Source organism: Eschrichtius robustus, chromosome 13, assembly GCF_028021215.1.
Source record: "Eschrichtius robustus isolate mEscRob2 chromosome 13, mEscRob2.pri, whole genome shotgun sequence".
NCBI classification, from domain to species: Eukaryota; Metazoa; Chordata; class Mammalia; order Artiodactyla; family Eschrichtiidae; genus Eschrichtius; species Eschrichtius robustus.
In genome coordinates, this window is record NC_090836.1 from 42,802,563 (window position 1) to 42,824,835 (window position 22,273).

Sequence of the window (22,273 nt, forward strand, 5' to 3'; positions counted from 1 at the left end):
AGTCCCATGATTGTCATAGAACAGGCAGACCCCAGATAGGAAGCAGTCTTTAAAAATGGTTAGCCCAATTTTGTTTGCGTTTCCTTTTTCTACAGAGTGTGTGTTTTTCCTTCCTCAGACTAAAAATGGCACAATGTAGTGTATAATAGTGTGGGGTTATTTGCATGCAATCACTAAATTCATTTATTCAAATAATTTGTCTTCTCAAGTATTTTTAAAGTGACCAGGGATAAATATTTATGAATTACATTTAAGTACTTGGAGGGTATTTTGGAAATGTGTTTTTCTTAAGAATAGATTTGTGCTATGATTTCCTTGACTATGTTTGATGATATTAAGAGTTCTTGGAAATTTTTTCCGAAATCTTGCAATCTGAAAGTGGATGGAGCGTTTGGAATTAATTTCAGCTGTAATTATATCTTTAATGGTGGTAGTTTCTCGCCTGTTTCATATTATAACAAATGAGAAGTGCAGCACCCTCATCATCAAAATACTTGAGAAACTTCCATCTAAAAGGAAGATGGGGAACTAATACAACCTGTTTAAAAGTCTTGAGTTATTTTACTATGATTACACTAAATTAGATTAATTAGATTATATTTATCTAAAGTTAGGTTGTTGTTTACTTAAACCTGGTGTTAAGATCTAGAAGGGAGGGGAGAGCAATAAAAGCACCTTTCTCCCCCACCCAAATTTTGAATAAATTGAATAAAAACTAAAAGATTAGCAAATGGGGGCCATAATATTACCTTTATTATTGATAAAGGTGAAGGTAAAGGAAGCAGCTTAATATTAGAGCCAAATTGGCTTGCTAACTAAGTTCCAAAATTAGGCAGACCTACCCCCTGGTCACAAGTAGTGCTGGATTACAGAAGGCAGTATGTGGTATACAAAGCCTCCACCCAACCCATTTCCTATAGGCAGCTCACTCATATGAGGAAGAAGGGCACAACTGGACCATTTATTTTTCCCAAATTTGCCAATCAGGTCAGTTGCTTCCCTCCCCAGGACAGAAGCATCTAAGTGGCAAAGAAATGCCAGAGATGTTACAACTGGTAGGGCTCCGTTCACAGAAGGGGACTTCAGAAATGAGGAATAAGCACTCCCCAACAGCATTTGGCTTCTTCTCCTATGCATGGTTTCTATGAAGAATGGGTTGGTGCCAGGTTGGAAATGGTAGCATAACTAGGCCAGGAGCAAACCTTTGTTTTGGGGAAGAGGCCTTATAACAATTGCCCTCTTGAAAATTATAGCAAACGTTTGTTTACCAGAATCATAGAAATTGTCTGTCCTTAGGCAGCCCTTGCTGCCTTTCTGAAACATCTGTGATTTAGCATTCTTTCCTGGGCATTAAATGAAGGCCCACAACTTAGTTTTCTGCTGTCCTTTAGCATTTTAAAATATACTTGCTGTCTGTCTCTTCTTTGAGTTTTCTTCACAGACTCATTTTGTCTCCTCCCCCAAACCCTAGTGTTTCCCATGATCGTAGCCAACTTTCTTCTCACTTGACACTCTCACCTTGGCTGTCAGCCATTTACACAGTTTTAACTGTTTAGTATCTTGATGATTTCCGAATCTTTATCTCCACCCAGACCTCTGTTCTGAGCTCCATATTTATACGTCCAGCACTCTATTTAACAGTTCCACCTGAGTCATGTAAAACTGACTTATTCTTCCCACACACTCTCAACTACCACCAGTCAGAAATCCTTGTCTTTTGTGTTGTGTCCACAGTCTTTGTGAGTGGCATCTCAGCCTATCCACTAGGTTAGGCCAGAAACCTGGGTGTCACCTCAGCAGGCTCTTCCTCTCCTTTATTGCTTACCTCCCAGGTCAGGGGTCAGCATCTGGCCAGAGACCTGTGAGCCAAGAATGGTTTTTACATTTTTAAGTGGTTGTTTAAAACAAGCGTATATGTGTATTTGTTACAGAGACCCTATGTTGTCTGCAAAGACTAAGTATTTACTATCTGACCCCTGTCCGAGGCCAGCAAGTCTTATCAGTTCTCCCTCCAAAACATCACTTTTAATTGATTCTTTCTATCCCCCCCTGCCCCCCAAAATCTCACCTGCCCTGTTTCTCCCTTGGCCTCCTAACTAAGTGTTGTCATATTTCTTTATAAAACACAGAACCTAATGATGTCCTCTCTTGTTTAAAATCCTGCTGTGTATTTTGCCCTTTTCTCCTCTGTTTTCTGCCTGCAACCTCTTCAGCCTGTAGGACTCTGCTCAGTTGTCACCTTTTCCTTAAGCCCACCTGCCTTCTTATGGAGTTATGCCCCCATTCCACCTGGTCTGTACTTCTGTTATTACACATTCTAGATTGTGTCCTGAGAATCCATTTGCCATTCGGTCATCCCTACAACACTGTGCATACCTGGAGGACAGGTTCCATTTCCTTTTTCATTTCTATGTCTTCTTTACCTAGCTGTATGTGGCATGTCAGAGGACTGTAATGAATTAATGGGTGCTTTGAGAAATAGTTCTTATTCCTAAGATATGAAAAAATATTAGTAGTCTAAAGATATCATTAATCAGTTTGAGTTGGTAGGCAGGATTTATAACGTCTAGACTTTTGATAGAGTCATGCTACATTCTCTTGATTTCTGTTTCATAGCTTTCTCAGTATTAAATTTTTTATTTTGAGATAGCTGTAGATTCACATGCAGTTATGAAGAAATAATACCAAGCTATCCCAGTTATCTTTTACCCAGTTCCCCCAATGGTAACATATTGCAAAACTGTAGTACAAGGTCACAACCAGGATATTGGCATTGATGCAGTCAAGATACAGAACATTTCCATGAACAAGGATCCCTCCTGTTCCCTTTTATAGCCACACCCACTTCCCCTCCCACGGCAGCTCGCCCCTCCCCCAGGGCAATCACTAACCTGTTCTCCATTTCTGTAATTGTCATTTCAAGAATGCTATCTAAGTGGAATCAGAGTATGTAACCTTTTGGGGTTGGATTTTTTTCACTCAGCATAATTCTCTAGAGATTCATCCAGGTTGTTCTGCGTATCGGTAGTTTTCCTTTTTGTTTCTTTTTGTTGCTGAATTTTCATAACTTTTAAAAGATGAAACTCTCCCCTATTTATATATCACTGCAGTTTTTTTTTTAAGGCTATTTACATTTTTTTCCTCTTGTTCTTTATCTGTAACAGTGGTTTTAAAACTTTGTACTCTTAAATTGAGACTCAAAGAGGCTTTGTTTATATGTGTATTGCATCCATCATTATTTACTTACTACATTATAAATTAAAACTGAAATATTTTAAAAATATTTAATTCACTTAAAATAACAACAATAAATCTATTACGTTCTCATAAGTAATATATTTTTATGAGAAACAACTGTTTTCGTAAACAAAAAATATTTAATGAAAAGAAAAGCACTGTTTTACATTTTTTGTGGCTCTAATGTCTGGATTCTCATATCTACTTATTCATTTAATCTGTTATGATAAATTGTTTTGGTTTAAGTATATGAAGAAAATCTGGCCTCACATAGCTATGTAGTTAGAAAAACCAGGAGTATTTTAATAGTCTTATCATATAACTGTGGATAGTCTTCTTTGGTACTACACCCAAACTCAAGTGATAGTTTATTAAAGATTAGTTACAATGTAGGATGTGAAACCAATAACTTTTCATACTGTTACATTAAAATTATAGTTTGAATGGATCATTAACTTGTGTATGTTTTTTTTTTTTTAACATCATGCATTGGTCATTTGGAAAATATTGAATCGCTGTGTTAGGTACATCTTCCAAATTATGACACATTTCATTATACATTGTCAAAAATTATATTTGTTAATCTCACCTTCAGTCTCATAAGAAAAAATGCTAAGTATGGGGAAGCTGTCAATCTCAAGTTTTCTAAAATTTCGATTTTTGCTTTGAAATCACTGTCAGTTCACTGAAGTTTATGATTGTCAATGCTGCCAGTAACAGTCTCACTTCGTTAATTTTTAAGAAAATGTCTGCCAGATACTCAAGTCTGAAAACCATAGTTTGTTCATCATTTCAAATAGAAATGGTGTTAAAGTAGAAATGGTGTTTGGGTGTTAAGTGCTCAACGGAGGTAGCCACTGACATTTGTGGGGCCATTTTTCTGGCCAAGCTCTCCACCATCCCCATGCGGTGAGGCTGCTGGGGGAACAAGGTCGGCAAGCCCCACACTGTCCCTTGCAAGGTGACTGGCCACTGTGGCTCTGTGCTGGTGCGCCTCATCCCTGCCCCCAGGGGCACTGGCATTGTCTCAGTCCCTATGCCCAAGAAGCTACTGATGATGGCCGGAATTGACTACTGCTACACCTCTGCCAGGGGCTGCACCACCACCCTGGGCAACTTCACCAAGGTCGCTTTTGATGCCATTCCCAAGACCTACAGTTATCTCACTCCTGATTTCTGGAAAGAGACGGTGTTCACCAAGTCTCCATATCAGGAATTCACTGACCATCTTGTAAAGGCCCACACCAGAGTTTCTGTGCAGAGGACCCAGGCTCCAGCTGTAGCGATCACAGAGTTTTATATGAGAAAAATAAAGTGAATGTAGCTGGTTTTAAAAAAAAAAGGCAGTCAGTTCAGCTCACAACTCAGTTGTGTAAGTGCTCTTCTTTGAGACATCACAGAATATTAGAAAGATGTGGACTCGGGTCAAAATGTAATAACACCAGTAACTTCCACTGTGAGTGCGTGGCTTAAATCATCAACTGTCTTGATTTGTGCTAAGGCTCCAGCCATTTTATTCTCCATTGCTTTTATACCATCAGAGCAAATAATTTAAAAGTGTAAAGTTTGAAATCCATTGTTATAGATAAAGAACAAGAGGTAAAAATTTAAAATAGACTTTCACACAGTAAAAATGGCAAATAATGTCTTAATATATTATTAAACTATTTTATACTTTGTGGACCTTCGTAAGTTCTTGGGGGACCCCCAGAAGCCCATGGACCACATTTTGGAGGACTGCTGATTTACAGTAATTTGTGACGACTTATTTCTTTCTCTTTTCTCAGATTTCTTCTGTTTGCCTTTACTTTTGCTGAGATAGACCCTATAGATGCACTGATCTGGGTTGAATACCATTACTGGTCAGAGCTCCACTCTGGACTGGCAGTCTCAGCACGGGCGCTAGGCCGATGCTAGGCCTGACCCTGGGCACAGAAGAGAAGACTAGTTCACAGCCTCACCTTGGCCTTAAGGGACACAAGCAACAATGAAGGGCCATAAACCTGCTAGCCTTGTTGGCTTGCTGTGTGTGCATTCAGAAACTGGTCACATCACATGGACCTGAGTCCAGAGGGAGACATTAACTATGACTCAAGTGCTTTCCTTCTGAAGGAGTCTTTCAGGCTCCAGGGCGGGAGAGATTCTCAGGCTAAAAAGGGCCCTCCATAGGTCTGTCAGACCTACACACTCTAGTCCCAAATCTTCTGAGTCATATCACAGCCTTTTCATTCTAATTATCTCCAGGAAAGGGCCTCAAGGTTTCCTGGCTGTAATAAACCTTAGGAGTTAAGAAGTTTTTCCTTATGAGTACTCTAGATGCTCCCTTGTATAACTTAAGTCCATTTCCTTTAGTTTTGTTTTTAATAAAAATAAAGAACTAATAACAGTGTTCCTCATGCTATTGCTTTATATTTTGAAGACAGTTTAACTGTCTGTATCTTCAGTCTACTTTTGCAATTTTTTTCTTCCATTTTTAACCCAGTTCCTTTAATCCAGTGGTCCTGAACTGGGGTGATTTTGCCCCCAGGGGACGTTTGGCAATGTCTAGAGACATTTTTGATTGTCACAACTTGGGGGGATGCTTCTATCATTCTAGTAGATAGAAATCAGAGAGCTCGCCTTCATTTCAGCAAAATCACTCATTGTGTTGTTACAGTAAGATTTTCACTGAATTTATATTCAGATGATAGGAGCATCCTACCATCCTACAGGACAGCCTCTATCAACTAAGAATCATCCAGTCCAAAATGTCAATAATACCAGTCTTAAAAGACTGTGCGTTAGTCCTTCCTTGTAATTTGTTAGCTTTTTATTAATTTATTTTTGCTGAATTAACAATTTGATTTTACTTTGCCTATTATCTAGAATTGTGGTTTTATTCAGAGAAAATATTTTGATTATGTTCAGAATAATTAAAGATTTTAGAGGTAGGTTACTCTTTTGAATATGACTTATGTTTGTACCTCAGGTTGTAATACATCATTAGTTTCTATACCTGAGTACACAACTACCTGATGACTTTAAAAAATTTTTATGGGCCCCAACCAAATCTTAAAAGAACTCTTCTAGAAATTCCTGTAATTAACCAGATTTGGGAACCACTGAAACAGATATGTATTGATAAGCTAAGAAACTTTTAGGACAGCTAGTGCAAAGAGAAGACGTTCTTTGTGGCTCTCAGAGATAATATCCACCCTCCTGGGCAACCAGTTCTGTCAGTGAAACCAGTCACGTAACCCTCAGATTGACAAGGCAGAACTGGAGCAGCGGTGTCCAATAGGATTTTGGTTCTTTCCAGTCATATGGTGTCCAGTTCATTTTATTTGCCACAAGTTTGGTTTTAGAAGGGGGTGGTGGTGAAAAGAGATGAGGGAGGCGATAGAGGAGAATTGCTAGTAGAATCGAAGAAATATGATCTACCTTATATCCCAGGAGGGGAATTACTCAGTGCTGACTTCTCCTCCGTAGCATTCATTTGCTACCCACATTCACCACAGTGGTTAAGTGTTCTTAAAAGCTACTTCTGGTATAAATTAACCTGACCAAGGCAGCAGGGGCACTGGGAAGCACAGAGGGCTGTCTAGTCCTCTAGTCCAGAGGACCGGCAAGGATCCTCTGGTCTTGGTCCTTTACTTCTTTTGGCTAAAAGAGAAGTTAATGAAGGTGAGCTTGTTTGTTGGGGTGGTTCCAAGAGCTGTGGAGATGAGACAGTTGTTGAGGAAGGAAAGAAAAGATGGTCACTTTTATTTTACTTTTTTCTTTTTCTTTTCATTTTTGAGACCGAAATGTTGCCTTTAATAGTGATCGAGGCAGAGCTTAGTGTGGGAGCCGGTGAGCCTGAAGCTGAACCCCCAAGTCGGGCAGTAGTGTACAGGCTGTACAGGGGGACCTGGGCAGTGGGGCAGGCTTGATCCAACAAAACAGACAAGAGAGAAAGGTGGTGACTTTTGAAATAAAGCGAATTTTGTTTGGAAGGATAATAGCTTCTTTTCCTGATTAGTTAGTTGTTAAGCAAACTAGAATTTTGGAAATGAAAAAAAAAAAACTATGAAACTTTGGAATATTAGTTTATATTGGAAGCATAAAATAAATATTGGTTGTATTTTAGTGTTCTGGATTTCTTTTACTATTTGTTTTTACTTTTTTAATTGGAGATTTTCAAACACATACCAGAGTAGAGAGACTAGTATAGGGAATCTCCATGTACCAATCACCCCAATATCAACAGTTACCAACACATGGCTAATCTAATCTCATCTATACCCTTACCTGCTTTCTCCCACCCCCTCCAATTATTTTAAAGCGTATCAAGCATCAGTATGTAATTTTGTCCAGAAATATGTAAGATATTCAGTCTGTGGTCACATTTCCCCTGATTATATAATTTTTTTTGTCTGTTTGGTTTGTTGTCTGGTCTGTTTTTTAAAGATGCTGGTGATCAGATGATTGAATCAAATCCTGGGAATGTGTAGAGAGTCCATAATATTCTATTTTGGTGAGGAGGGGCGGCATTTACTTATATTAGATCAGTGATTTCCAAAGATGATATTACAAATCTAATTCCTGGTATAAATTTGAATAATAAAATTGATTGAAGGAAATATTTACCATGTACAGAAAATGTTACTAAAATTCCATGTAGACATAACCCCAGCTTGAAATGGGCTTCATCACTGCTAGGAAGCCCAGCTGTTAAGTTTGCTTTCTCAGGTTCTAAGAAGACTATTTCGTACCTTTCCCTCAAACCTCATAGACTTCTGTTCTCTCAGCTGATGGCTTTGTTTGATGCTTCTCTGAGAAAATAGAAATCTGTCCAGAGGGACACCCTCATCTGCCCTCCACCACATCTAGAGATTTTTTGGCAGCTGGGCCCCTCTTCTCTCATTTCCCTCCAGCTGATTATAATGTAGCAAGCACTTGTTTCTCCCCCTGCCCCCGCCCCCCCCCCCCCCCCCCGCCATTACAGTCCTTTCCTTTGTGCTGAGTGTCCCACCTCCTTCACAGGGACCTTACCGCTTCTGTGGTCCCCCATCTCCCTCTTCCATCTTCAGGCTCTCCCTGTCTGCTAGAGCATCCCTGTTAGTGTACAGATACGCTCTGGTGCACTCTGTCTCTAGAAAGAAATTGTCCCTTGTTAAATCCACCTCTGTCGATACTTCGTGACCCGCTTTCTCTCCCCTTCAACAGCTCTTTTCAAAAGAGTTGTCTATTCTCTCTTCTACTTTTTTTTCTCTTCCATTCACTCTTTAAACCACACATTACTGGCTCCATTCCTCACTACTTCACTGAAACCATTCTTGCCAAGAGCACCCAGGTCCTCTGCGATGGAATCTAGTTGTTTTCTTTCTGTCTCATAGACCAGTCCTCCTTCTCTTTTACTGCCTCCCCTTGCTCTGTGTGACCTCTAAGTGCTGGAATGCCTCCAGGTTCAGTTTCGGGCCTTGCTTCTCTTTATTTTTACTCCTTCCCGCGGTGATTTCACTCACTCCCGTGGCTTTAAATACCATCTTTATGCTGATGACTCCTGAGTATGTATCTGCAGCCCAGACCTGTCCTCTGAATTCCACCTAGAGATCGGTAACCTATGACTCAGGCTTCATGGGTGCAAAAGACAGTTCTGGCTTTTCCCCTTCAATCCTTTTTCATTTCAGTAAGTAGATCCTGATACACCCAATTGCACAAGTCAGAAACTTGGGAATCATCTTAAATCCTCCCTGTCTCCATCCAGCCAATCAGCATGTCTTATCAAGTCTACCTTAGTACATATCTCAAGTACATTCACCTCTCTCCATCTGTGTTTCACCACTAAATCACTGTTATTTCTCAACTGGAAAACTACTTGAGTTTCCTAATTGGTTCTTCTGCTTTCATTTTTGTCTTCTATACACTATTCTCCTCACAGCAGGTACAGTGCTCTATAAAAAACACTTAACCACATCATGTAACTCCTTGCTTAGTCCTTAATGATGGCATTTCATGTAGAGTAAATTATTGACTCCTCACCATAGCCTTCAGGGTCCTGCCTGCTTCTCCAGCCTCATCTACTGCTTTCCCCTCCTTCATTATGTAGGGCTACCTTGTCCCTTTCACACCAGGATCTTTCATGCCCCAGGGCCTTGACACTCACTGTTCCTTCTGCATGGACTAATCTGTTGCTGGCTCTTGTCCTTACTGTTCTTCAAGATGCAGCTTAAATGTCACCTCGTCTGAGAGCCCTTTTCTGATCACCCTTCCCAAAGTGGCTACTTTCCCACCTCAGTTTCTTCTTTATCTGTTTTTTCCAGCAATATTTATTGAGTGCCTACTCTGTGCCTGACACTGTTCTAGGCACTGGGGAGATAGCAGTGAGTGAGGTAGACACACTCAGGAAGCTTCCATCTAGTGGGAAAACAGACAAACCACAAATATATCATATTCTGACTGTGATCTGTGCTGTGTAGACAAATGAAGCAGGTGGAGTGAAGTGAGGAATGCTGTTCTAGACAGTGGTTAGAGGAGGAGACATTTTGATAGGGATTCCAATGAAGTGAGAGAGTATCATCTTGGGTATTTACTTGCTTCTTTTCTGGAAGTATATCTAGAAATATAAGCTCTAAGAAGTCAGGGACCTCACCTGTTCACCGCAGTTCCTGAAACCTAGCACGGTGCCTGGCCTTCGACGAATACTTATCAATGAATGAATGACCTTTAGGTTCCCACATAATCATGGCATTCTGTGAACCAGTGCATTCTAGATGTGGCCCACTTACTTTGTCTCTGTGGGCTTCAGTCTTTTCATGTGTTCAGTGAGGGAATCCAACTCAGGGAGTGATCTCTAAAGACTGCCAACCTCACTGTGGATGCTGTGGATGATCATGTACTCTGTTCCTGCTTTCACCGAAATGGTAAAAAGATTGCAAAAGAGTTGATCATTCACATAAAAACAAGATTTGCATTTAAAAAGTTATGTCAGCTACAGTCCTGAGTAGAATGGCCTAGAGGAGGCAAGAGGGTGGATTATTTGGAGGATGTGGAGGGGCTGGGGCAGGTCCAGGCAGGAGCTGATGGTGGCCTGGACTCAAGAGGTGGCCACAGAGAGAAGGGAGAATGCTGAAGAAATGGTGGGACTTTCCCAAACTTGCACAGAATTGAGGCAAGAACCCAGACTTCATAATCCAGAACTTTCACTCTTCTCTTGATACTTAAAAAAAAAAAAAAGTCTTCGGGAATTCCCCGGTGGTTCAGTGGTTAGGACTCCATGCGTTCACTGCCGAGGGCCTGAGGTCAACCCCTGGTCGGGGAACTCAGAGCCCGCAAGCCGCGCTGATCGGCCGAAAAGAAAACAGTCTTGAAGTCAGCCTCATAGAAAAGTTGGAATGTATGAATATGTGTGATGCCAGTGAGTTATTTAAAACAAAGACTGCTTTTAAAAAAATATTATTATAAACATCTAGATCAGAATTTGCCTACATGAAAATGTGCTTTTGCTTATAGTATGTGCATCTTTGGGCAAATTCTCAGGAAAGAATTTGACTGGAAAACAGGAGAGGGAATGATATTTTCACTGTATGTATATCTTTTGTATCTTTGGATTTTGAACCATGGGTGAATGTATGATAAAAGTAAGTAGTAAGGCTTCCATGGTGGCACAGTGGTTAAGAATCCGCCTGCCAGTGCAAGGGACACGGGTTCGAGCCCTGGTCTGGGAAGATCCTACATGCGGCAGAGCAACTAAGCCTGTGCGCCACAACTACTGAGCCTGCGCTCTAGAGCCCGCGAGCCACAACTACTGAGCCCACATGCCACAACTACTGAAGCCCAGGCGCCTAGAGCCCATACTCCGCAACAAGAGAAGCCACCGCAGTGAGAAGCCCGAGTACTGTAATGAAGAGTAGCCCCCGCTCACCACAACTAGAGAAAAGCCTGTGTGCAACAACAAAGACCCAGTGCAGCCATAAATAAATAAACAAATAGATGGATAGATAAATAAATAAAAAGTAAGTAGTATACATTAGGTAAAACTGAAGCCTGTCTGCTCTGAGGTTTTTCTCTTCCAGATGCAGACACTTTGTTTTCACACGTGTGCACCTTCACTCCATTATTCACTCCAGTTGGAAGTATATGTAAAGCCAGCTGGCTTCTAGGTAAAATTGGAGCTTGACACAAAGTCAGGGGCCCCTTCTCTTTTCTCGTACCCTTTTCCTGTCCTCATATTAATGCATTTATTTAGCATGTACAGCGTGATGGTTTAATATATGTATTCCCTTGTCCTTTTAGGTTCTGTGGATGTTCTGTTATTGACTCTGCACAGCCTTTAGACCACCCTCTTGTTTCACCCTTCACTTGCTTATATGGACCTTATTAAAATATTTACATGATGACTAATTAAAGTTGCTTTTTACACCTTCTTATGACTTGGTAGGTCACCCCTCTCACCTCTTCCCTCTCCCACAGAGACCATCAGAACCTTGGCAGGTAGCTAGGGATTCCCTGGGATTTCGGGCAGCAGTGGGAGAGGGGGTGCCCGACCTAGGGTAGTGCTGACTCCCTGCTTTCAGCTCGCAGTTCAGCTCTGCTCCCCAGATCCCAGTGCCCCCGGTACCAGCTCTCCCCTCTTCATCCTTTTTTAAAAAAATTAATTAATTAATTAATTAATTTTGACTGCATTGGGTCTTCATTGCTGCATGCAGGCTATCTCTAGTTGCAGTGAGTGGGGGCTACTCTTCGTTGCAGTGCGCGAGCTTCTCCTTGCGGTGGCTTCTCTTGTTGCGGAGCACGGGCTCTAGGCGTGTGGGCTTCAGTAGTTATGGCACGTGGGCTCAGTAGTTGTGGCACACAGGCTTAGTTGCTCTGTGGCATGTGGGATCTTCCCAGACCAGGGCTCGAACCCATGTCCCCTGCATTGGCAGGTGGATTCTTAACCACTCCACCACCAGGGAAGTCCCTCTTCATCCTTGATGTGAAGGCAAAAGTGACTCCAGGCTTTCCACCAGTTCTTCCTGGTCCCTCCCACCGGGCCCTTTGTTCCTTATGTCCCCGTGTTTCTCTTCCTCTGCATCTTGGCACCTTTCTTCTGTTCAAAAGTTTTCTGTAAATTTTCTCTTTTTTCTTTCTTTCTTTAAAAAATTAAATAATTTGCTCTCAGTTCCAAAAAATGAACGAATGAAGAAAGAAAGGAAGGAAGGAAGAAAAAGAAAGAAGGAAAGAGAAAGAAAGGAAGGAAGAAAGGAGGAAAGAAAGTTACTTACTTTTTGCCCCCCCCCCCTTCTTTTGGATACCTGCCCTATTAGAGGTTATGGAGGTATCTTTGATGAGGAGGGAATATTTTTCATGGGACAGCTTGTTAGGTTCTGTCCAAAATAAGACTAACATCTTATTTTAATTAACAGAGGTGCCTAGAAGTGATTTATGCCAGATTGTGATCACCTAGGAAGTTGCCAATACTGTAGTACTAGTTCAGTCCAAGTCTCTCTGTTTTCAAGTTTTCTTCCTCTCCGTAGTGTCTCCTGTACTCTGAGATCTTATGTGGAAGCAACAACTCTAAAAATACTTTAACCGTTTCCAGTTCCTTTTTGAAAGCTAGAAATCCACATAAACCTTGCCTGCCACTTGTGCTTCTCTATTCTGCTCTTCCCACCGGTTCTCTTAAGTTTTCCAATTACTTGTCACATACTGCAAGCATTCTGCCTGCATTTCTGTTTTGAGGTCCATCAGAGAGTAGAAGGACAAGCTGTATTATACTTTAAACTCTGTCCTAGTTGTGTTTGAAAACAAAGTATAGGAAAGAAATTTTGAAGAAAATTATCTCTTGGGACCATGGGCTTTTATAAAAATGTAATCTATAGGCTTAGAATTTATTTTGGTAGCTACAGAATACTGATGAATGAAAGCAAAGCTAGACTTATATGTTCAGTTACCCTGACCCACCCCTCCCCCAAGAAAACCAACCTTGAAATAATACATTGGTGAAACAGCTTTAGAAATTGTTTTGTTAGTATTTCTACTGTATTGTGCTTACACAAGATATTCAGACTTCCAAATGGATGTACAGTAGTTATTTCCTTACTCGTCACTTCACTGAAGATCAGGAGGACCTTTTTTAGGGAATGCTATCTGAATGAGATACCTTTCTGTCCCCTGGGTTGTATACCTCTACTCTGTGGGGAACAGGCACCTGTAACAAGACCATGATAGCTAGAATTCCATCTTAACCCAGCTGCTGGGTTATATGTGTATGGCCTCTACTGTCCATCTGGATGTTGTGCCTGTTTCTATAGAATGTTTTAAGTGTAGAGGGTGGAGTGGGGACTGGTGAAGTCAAGTGATGTATAAGGGAAAATCTCTTAATGTTCAAAATTAGTATTACTTGTATTAAAGGTGAGGACCTTTAAAGTCATTTGATTTAATGAAGTGATTGGTAAGTGTCTTATTGATTTAAAATTGTGATAATCCTGCTGGTTGCCTTAAAATGACAAGTAATTGCTGTAGTGCGCTATTTTCCATGACATAAGGTAAAACTGATGGGTTATAGAGTGCTGTTTTCTCTAGGGTGATAAGAAACATTGTTTCTGAAAACGTGATAAGAGACTGAGCTGAGACTTGGAACGATGAGAGGGAACCATGTTATGAGAAAGTCTAGGGAAGGTGTGTTTCAGGCACAGGAAATGATTGGTGCAGGGATCCTCAGAATCGATGTATTTGAGGAACTGCAAAGGGTGTGAGGTTGGTGACTTAGAAGAGTGGTGATGGGATCCGTAGATACGGGTGAACAGGGGGCAGATATTGTAGGCTCTTTTGGGCCAGAGGAGGATTCTTCATGTTACCTAAATTTTAAACAGTTGAGTGATTTAAGACCTCCAGGAAGAAAAATTAGAAGAGGTTAAGAGGAGAAACTTGAATATTACAGTGCAAATATGTGCTAATCAGGAGCTAATTATTTTCTAAGATTCTCATGCTGCTCTTTTTTCTCTCTTTTCTTCCTTGCAACTGTTGAAAGTAAGGTGGTGGCGTAGATGGGCAGAGTAACATTTACAGCATGGTTTCCTTCTCTCTTTAAAGATGGCATTTGTCGCCCCACTGGAGGAATGATTGAGGTTCACGGTTGTGGCCCAAGGAGTGACTCATTGGGTTAATTGTTACAGCAGCTGCTACTAGAGGATCATTATTGTGATCATCATTTCCAGTGAAAGCATTTTCTTTAAAACAGGAATTTAGGCTTTAAAAGTATAGATTGATCAAGTTTTGATGTTATAAAATTTTAGCTTGTTTATGGACCAGAACTCACATAGGAAATTCCTTTTACAAGTTAGGTATACCATCTTTTCAAATAGTAGGAACTAAATCATTTGTCTCATTTCTCCATGAAGGCCAAGAAGCTGGGGGCTAAATTTAATGCCCAGTTGTTGAACCTGAAGCTATTCTAAGATTTTATTATATTGATTTTTTTTTCTTTCTGTGTATCCATCTGGTGTGTGTTATTTTAAATCTTTTTTTTTTTTAAGTGTTCTTTTTTTTTTAAATTTTTATTTATTTATTTATTATTTTATTTTTGGCTGTGTTGGGTCTTCGTTTCTGTGCGAGGGCTTTCTCCAGTTGCGGCGAGCGGGGGCCACTCTTCATCGCGGTGCGCGGGCCTCTCTTGTTGCGGAGCACAGGCTCCAGATGCGCAGGCTCAGTAGTTGTGGCTCACGGGCCTAGTTGCTCCGCGGCATGTGGGATCTTCCCAGACCAGGGCTCGAACCCGTGTCCCCTGCATTGGCAGGCAGATTCTTAACCACTGTGCCACCAGGCAAGCCCTCTTTTTTTTTTTTTCCCCCTTTCTCTCTTTAGCAGGCAACTAAATTTCAGTCTGAGCTAAACCTGAGTTTTACACTTCTCCTACAACCTTTCTCAACCTTTCTACTCTTGCTGGAATTAAAACCCATACACTAAGTAGAACTTATGTATAGCTCTAGACTTAATGCCCTGGCATAAGACCAGAGCTGAGTTTAGTCTTCTAGAAAGATCAAACATGTTGACTTTATGTTAAACTCAAAGCAGCAGCTCATTAAATATATGTCCCAATTTTACAAATGATTCCACCCATTTTGCATATGAAAAAAAGCCAGTCAGAGATTAGTGAATCGCCTAAGGTCACAAATGGAGATGATGTGAAGGCTACCCCTTTGTTTCAAGTATGAGATGCTGGAACACAAGCAACCTTCTCTGCTGCCTTATTAATTAAAATTAGAGCACAGAAGCAAATGTCATCCTAAGCTTGAATCTGAACCATGATATCTTTTGCTCTTTTCCATTTGGTCTGATTCTCACACCTGTAAAGATAGTGTTTACCTCAAGGGATTTTGTGAGAATTAATTTAGGTTTAATTTTTAAGTGATGAGGCCTCTAGATGGAAAGAAACTTCCCTTTTTTATTTGGCTGATGTTTAGACCAATTTTAGAACTTAGTAGAGTTTTCTTTAATTATATGAAGTAAACTCAGTGTATGTTAACGTGAAGCTTGGTACATATATTACCTCGTCACATGTATTACCTCGTGATATAGATTAAGATTCATATACTCAATCATTATAAGGCTTTATGGTAAGTGTGAAGCGGTTTAGTGATTGGATTATTGATCTAAGAACTCAACATTAATTGTCAAATAGGAAAAGGACATTAGAAATATTAAAATAATGTATTTAAGAAGTTGGCCCAGCTCAAATGTAACATAGGTATTTATAGTTTGATATGTGATAAAATGTTTTGTCTATCTTGGTCTTATATCAACTTAGGTGTTTTGCTGTTTTTATTTGCCTGACTGGTTTTTAGATTATCTGGTTTATTTTAACAATGGTAGAATAACTTAATGGTGTCAGCCCTGGGTGTCTTAAAGGGCTTGTCTTTCAGAATTGGTGACCCACCTTTCAGCTTTTTTGGGGGAGGGGGGGCCGCACCGTGCGGCTTGCAGGATCTTAGTTCCCTGACCAGGCATCAAACCCGGGCTCCGGCAGTGAAAATGCCAAGTCCTAACCACTGGACCTCCAGGAAATTCCCCCATCTTTCAGCTTTTAGCTGTCATTCGATTCTTTTAGTTTACTTTGACATTTTTCTCTTATTGAGAGGGAGGAGCTCTACTTTGAATAACTTGATATGTTAAAAGAATTATTTTATTAATACCATTAAGTTACACTGGCCGCATAAATTATCACAGAGCTTGGGTTCAAGGTCTAAAAGGATTAACACTTTGGCAGCTGTTGGCTCTAATGAGAGTAAAACCATGCCGACTCTGGAAACGCAGGTTAGCAAGATAGTGGTGCACACAGCTAGTAGGTTTCCTGTCCCTTTGTGTATTGGTAAATATATTTAGAACTGGAGAGTGAACTGGTAAGGTTTTTTTTTTTTTTTAATGTTATTTATTTATTTTTGGCTGCATTGGGTCTTTGTTGCTATGCGCGTGCTTTCTCTAATTGTGGCGAGCAGGGGCTACTCTTCATTGCAGTGTGTGGGCTCCTCATTGAGGTGGCTTCTCTTGTTGCGGAGCACAGGCTCTAGGTGCGCGGGCTTTAGTAGTTGCGGCATGTGGGCTCAGTAGTTGTGGCTCATGGGCTCTAGAGTGTAGGCTCAGTAGTCGTGGCGCACAGGCTTCATTGCTCCGTGGCATGTGGGATCTTCGCAGACCAGGGCTCGAACCCGTGTCCCCTGCATTGGCAGGTGGATTCTTAACCACTGTGCCACCAGGGAAGTACTGACTGGTAAGGTTTTATTAACAGAAAGCTTCAAGTACACCAAGATTATACTTAATGTGGCCATTGAGGAGAATACTACATCCATGTCTCTCAAGTATAGTTTTTTCTTTCTTTGTGACAATTAAATGTATTAACCAAAAGTCTGTGTATTGATTTACATTATAAAATAAGCCATTTATTCACAGAAGAAGAATCTCCAGATGGACTAAAGTAAAAATGAGAAAAGAAATAAGTGGCCTCTGGCACATGGCCTCCTGGGAATGTATTGAAGGGCTCCTCCCTTCTCCCGCTTTACTCTCACCCTTCCTTCTTCTACCCTCAAGGTGGGATTTCTTTGTGCCTTTGTGATCTCATAACTCCAGGTCAGCTTCTGGAACATGGTTTCTTTCCTTCTGTGTTTTTTAGGTATTTACAGTGTTCAGTAAAGCTGAATAATTCTATAGTACATTGCCAGTAGGTGCTACCATCTTATACACAGTATTCCAGCCTGATAGCTCCATGGCTTTAAGACTTTGGTTCATGTAAGAAGAATCTAATCTCATTTATCAGTGCTTTATATAACTTAGTATATAAAAGAAGACCTTTGGCAGGGATAGAGTTTGTTTTAGAAATATAAAATAAGAATCATAAGTAGAAATGAAAAAGGGAGAAATTGGGAGAGGGTCTTAAAGACAAAGTTTTGACCATATGAGTTGGATTGTGTCTGTTTTGCATGGTGGTAAAACAGGTTAACAAAAGCCATATATATATAGATAGTTGAGGATGATCATTACTGTGCATAGCCAGTCTGGGGCTAATTGAATCTTAGAGCTTTGACTGTGTCCAAGACCAGGAGACTTTCAGAGTGTTGACCTGGTTTGGATGATCCTGAAAAACACGGCTTTCAATTGGCACTAAAGTAGACTGAAGATTCACTAACTAAGGAGTTCAGTTACCCAAAGTATTTAGATAAATATGATTTGCATGTTTTAAAAATAGCTATGACTTGTCTCAGTTTTATTTCTTTGAAACTTGGTTACTTCTACTTTTTATGCTAGAATAGGTAATATTTGCTTTAAATATAGTCAGATATTTATACAAGATCAGTAAAAATTTCCATTAACTTCTTTTAAAAATTATCTAAGCTAGTTTTTTTGTTATATATTTAAAAACTCACATATTTCTCCAGTCTTTGTGAATCCTTCTATTAATTTGCCCTTTAGGCAAACTAGCATATACACACAGAGATGTACTCTTCATATGGAGGGGCTCCACTGTACAAAGTTTTCGGCACTTTGTTTTTCACTTAGTTACTCTCAGAGCACTTTCCATATCAACATATATTGATTTACTTCATTTTTTTTAAAGGCCTGCATAGTGCATATTGGAATGGGAAATCCATCATTTATTTGACAACATAACTTCTTAAATCACTGTAAAAGTTATTTTAATTTAAGCAAAGGTGGTTGAAAATCTGGCATCTAATTTAAAAAAAATTTTTTATTGGAGTATAGTTGATTTACAGTGTTGTGTTAGTTTCAGGTGTACAGCAAAGTGAATCAGTTATACATATATCCACTCTTTTTTTTTTTTAGATTCTTTTCCCATATAGGCCATTGAGTAGAGTTCCCTGTGCTATACAGCAGGTTCTTATTAGTTATCTGTTTTATATATAGTGGTGTGTATATGTCAGTACCAATCTCCCAATTTATCTCGCCCCACCAATCCCCTGGTAACCACAAGTTTGTTTTCTACATCTGTGACTCTACTTCTGTTTTGTAAATAAGTTTATTTGTACCTGGCATCTAATATTGAAATGTCTGGATTCTTTGTCAGCAGTATGGAATTTCATATAAATGATTTTTTAATTTATCCATTGTCCTCAGAGTTTACAGACAGAAGCTCCCTCACTATTCTGATTACTCTAGAGAGGGAAAAGGTTGAAAGTGAGAATGTTATCTTAATATAACAATATTAGGTAGTGCTGTGGCCTCCTGTTCCTGGAGGAGTATGATTAATAAATGAGCATCTCTTCTTTGAGTCAGTGGGCGGCACTGGGATGCATGATGACTGAGGGCGTCTGAGAGGAGGGAGGTCAGGAGAACTCGCCCTGGAATCAGGGAGCAGGGCTCTCAGACCTCTCCTGCGCAGTCCTGGACTTTGTCAAAGTAGCATGTATGAATGAATGCTGACTCCTGTTTAGCTGAAACAGTAGGGTGCTTTAATAATATTTTAGAGCTTCTCTTTTATAGTTATCTTTTCAGTCTTCTTTGTGAATATAAAGTTATGTTATATTAAAGTGAATGCTCACATTTAAGGGAGAAGGTTACAAATGAACAGTAAGGTTCTTTGGATGGTTTTACTCATTGGTTTAGTTGTTTTCAGCCCTTCAGAGTTTTCTTTATCACATTTGGCAAGTATATTTTTCTACCTCCCACTGGCATGAAGTGAACGCTCTTGCAGAACATGGTCACACTTAATTCTGTCAGGTTGGGTCCAAAGCAGACATGTGACTGACTGATGTAAGATGCAGAAATAACTTAAGTAATTTCTAAATATGAGTTTGGTTTATTCTCCTTTCTTTAATGCCATCAAGTTATCCACACCTACCTATTTCTGCATTAATGAGCAAAGGACTTTTTCTTTTTTCTTTAAAGGAGGGACAAACTGGGAATCCTGATGATGTACTGGGTAAATCACTTAAGGTAATGATAACGGTAGTGTCATGGGAACAGTGGATATAACTTACAACACAAGTTGTACTCTTCTTGAACAGAATTTTGTTAAGTAGTCTTAATCCTGGCCTTAAGCTCTTCAGGAGAATCTTAACACAAGTTCTTCTGTCATCCTGCCTCCCATCCCTCACATACATACCTTTCTTCTCCATGCCCATTCCCACCCCACATCCTCCCCTTCTTAGAGACTTTTGGAACATATTATTTTACGTGGCTTTTCAGCTGCTTCTCATTGCTCTAAAATGTATCCTTGTCCAGCTCCAGATTCTTCGTGAATGCCACCACTTTACCTCTCTGGTCATCCATAAGTGGGTAATTCTACAAGGCATCCTGCTTTCCTTTTCTCCCTTGTCTACCGAGAATAAAAATACCTCCTTTTCCTTTTTTATCCTTTCCTTCAGATGCAGCTTTGATGATAATGAGGATAATGATCCTTTACTAACAACTTTCAAAAGGTTTTCAGATTTATTACTTTCCTTTGCTCACACATGCACACACACAAATTACTGTGAGGAAGGTAAGTTGGATATTTACATCCCTGTTTTGCAGATGAGGACACTAACAGAGGGCTGGAAATGACTGGCTTAAAGTCACATAGCTAGTTAAGAATAGAACCAGATCACTAACCAGATCATTTTATTCCAGAACCAATGCTTTTTACACTGTACTGTACTGTCTACTTTGTATATTTAAAAAGTTTTTTCCTAAACAAAAATAGTTCCTTTTTGCTAGAGGAGTTCTTTTTTTCTTTTTTTAACCCATGTTTATAGCAGCAGCATCATTATTATTTTTTAACATCTTTATTGGAGTATAATTGCTTTACAATGCTGTGTTAGTTTCTGCTGTATAACAAAGTGATTCAGCTATATGCATTCATATATCCCCATATCCCCTCCCTCCCACCCTCCCTATCCCACCCCTCTAGGGGCTCACAAAGCACCGAGCTGATCTCCCTGTGCTATGCAGCTGCTTCCCACTAGCTAGCTATTTTACATTTAGTAGTGTGTATATGTCAGTGCCACTCTCTCATGTCGTCCCACCTTACCCTTCCCCCTCCCCATGTCCTCAAGTCCATTCTCTACGTCTGTGTCTTTATTCCTGTCCTGTTCCTAGGTTCATGAACCTTTTTTTTTTTTTTTTTAGATTCCATATATATGTGTTAGCATACAGTATTTGTTTTGCTCTTTCTGACTTACTTCACTCTGTAGGACAGACTCTAGGTCCATCCACCTCACTACAAATATCTCAATTTCGTTTCTTTTTAAAGCTGAATAATATTCTACTGTTTATGTGTGCCACATCTTCTTTATCTATTCATCTGTCGATGGACACTTAGTTGCTTCCATGTCCTGGCTATTGTAAATAGTGCTGCAGTGAACATTGTGGTACATGACTCTTTTGAATAATGGTTTTCTCAGGGTATATGCCCAGTAGTGAGATTGCTGGGTCATATGGTAGTTCTATTTTTAGTTTTTTAAGGAACCTCCATTCTTTTCTCCATAGTGGCTGTATCAATTTGCATTCCCACCAGCAGTGCAAGAGGGTTCCCTTTTCTCCACACCCTCTCCAGCATTTATTGTTTGTAGATTTTTTGATGATGGCCATTCTGAGTGCTGTGAGGTGATACCTCATTGTAGTTTTGATTTGCTTTTCTCTAATGATTAGTGATGTTGAGCATCCTTTCATGTGTTTGTTGGCAATCTGTATATCTTCTTTGGAGAAATGTCTATTTAGGTCTTCTGCCCATTTTTGGATTGGGTTGTTTTTTTGATATTGAGCTGCATGAGCTGCTTGTATATTTTGGAGATTAATCCTTTGTCAGTTGCTTTGTTTGCAAATATTTTCTCCCATTCTGAGGGTTGTCTTTTCATCTTGTTTATGGTTTCCTTTGCTGTGCAAAAGCTTTGAAGTTTCATTAGGTCCCATTTGTTTATTTTTGTTTTTATTTCCATTTCTCTAGGAAGTGGGTCAAAAAGGATCTTGCTGTGACTTGTGTCATAGAGTGCTCTGCCTACGTTTTCCTCTAAGAGTTTTATAGTGTCTGGCCTTACACTTTGGTCTTTAATCCATTTTGAGTTTATTTTTGTGTATGGTGTTAGGAAGTGTTCTAATTTCATTGTTTTACATGTAGCTGTCCAGTTTTCCCAGCACCACTTATTGAAGAGGCTGTCTTTTCTCCATTGTATACTCTTGCCTTCTTTATCAAAGATAAGGTGACCATACGTGTGTGAGTTTACCTCTGGGCTTTCTATCCTGTTCCATTGATCTGTATTTCTGTTTTTGTGCCACTACCATTCTGTCTTGATTACTGTAGCTTTGTAATATAGTCTGAAGTCAGGGAGCCTGATTCCTCCAGCTCCGTTTTTCTTTCTCAAGATTGCTTTGGCTATTCGGGGTGTTTTGGGTTTCCATACAGATTGTGAAATTTTTTTGTTCTAGTTCTGTGGAAAATGCCATTGGTAGTTTCATAGCTATTGCATTGAATCTGTAGATTGCTTTGGGTAGTATAGTCATTTTCACAGTGTTGATTCTTCCAATCCAAGAACATGGTATATCTCTCCATCTGTTTGTATCATCTTTAGTTTCTTTCATCAGTGTCTTATAGTTTTCTCCATAC

General features: G+C 39.9%; 1 protein-coding gene and 1 pseudogene across 4 annotated transcripts in view; both read left to right on the forward strand.

Moving 5' to 3' along the window:
• Positions 1-4,555, forward strand: part of LOC137775141 (small ribosomal subunit protein uS5 pseudogene) — a 51,218-nt pseudogene extending 46,663 nt beyond the window's left edge.
• Positions 1-22,273, forward strand: part of DIP2B (disco interacting protein 2 homolog B) — a 230,445-nt gene that overhangs the window by 68,304 nt on the left and 139,868 nt on the right. The window lies entirely within an intron of this gene.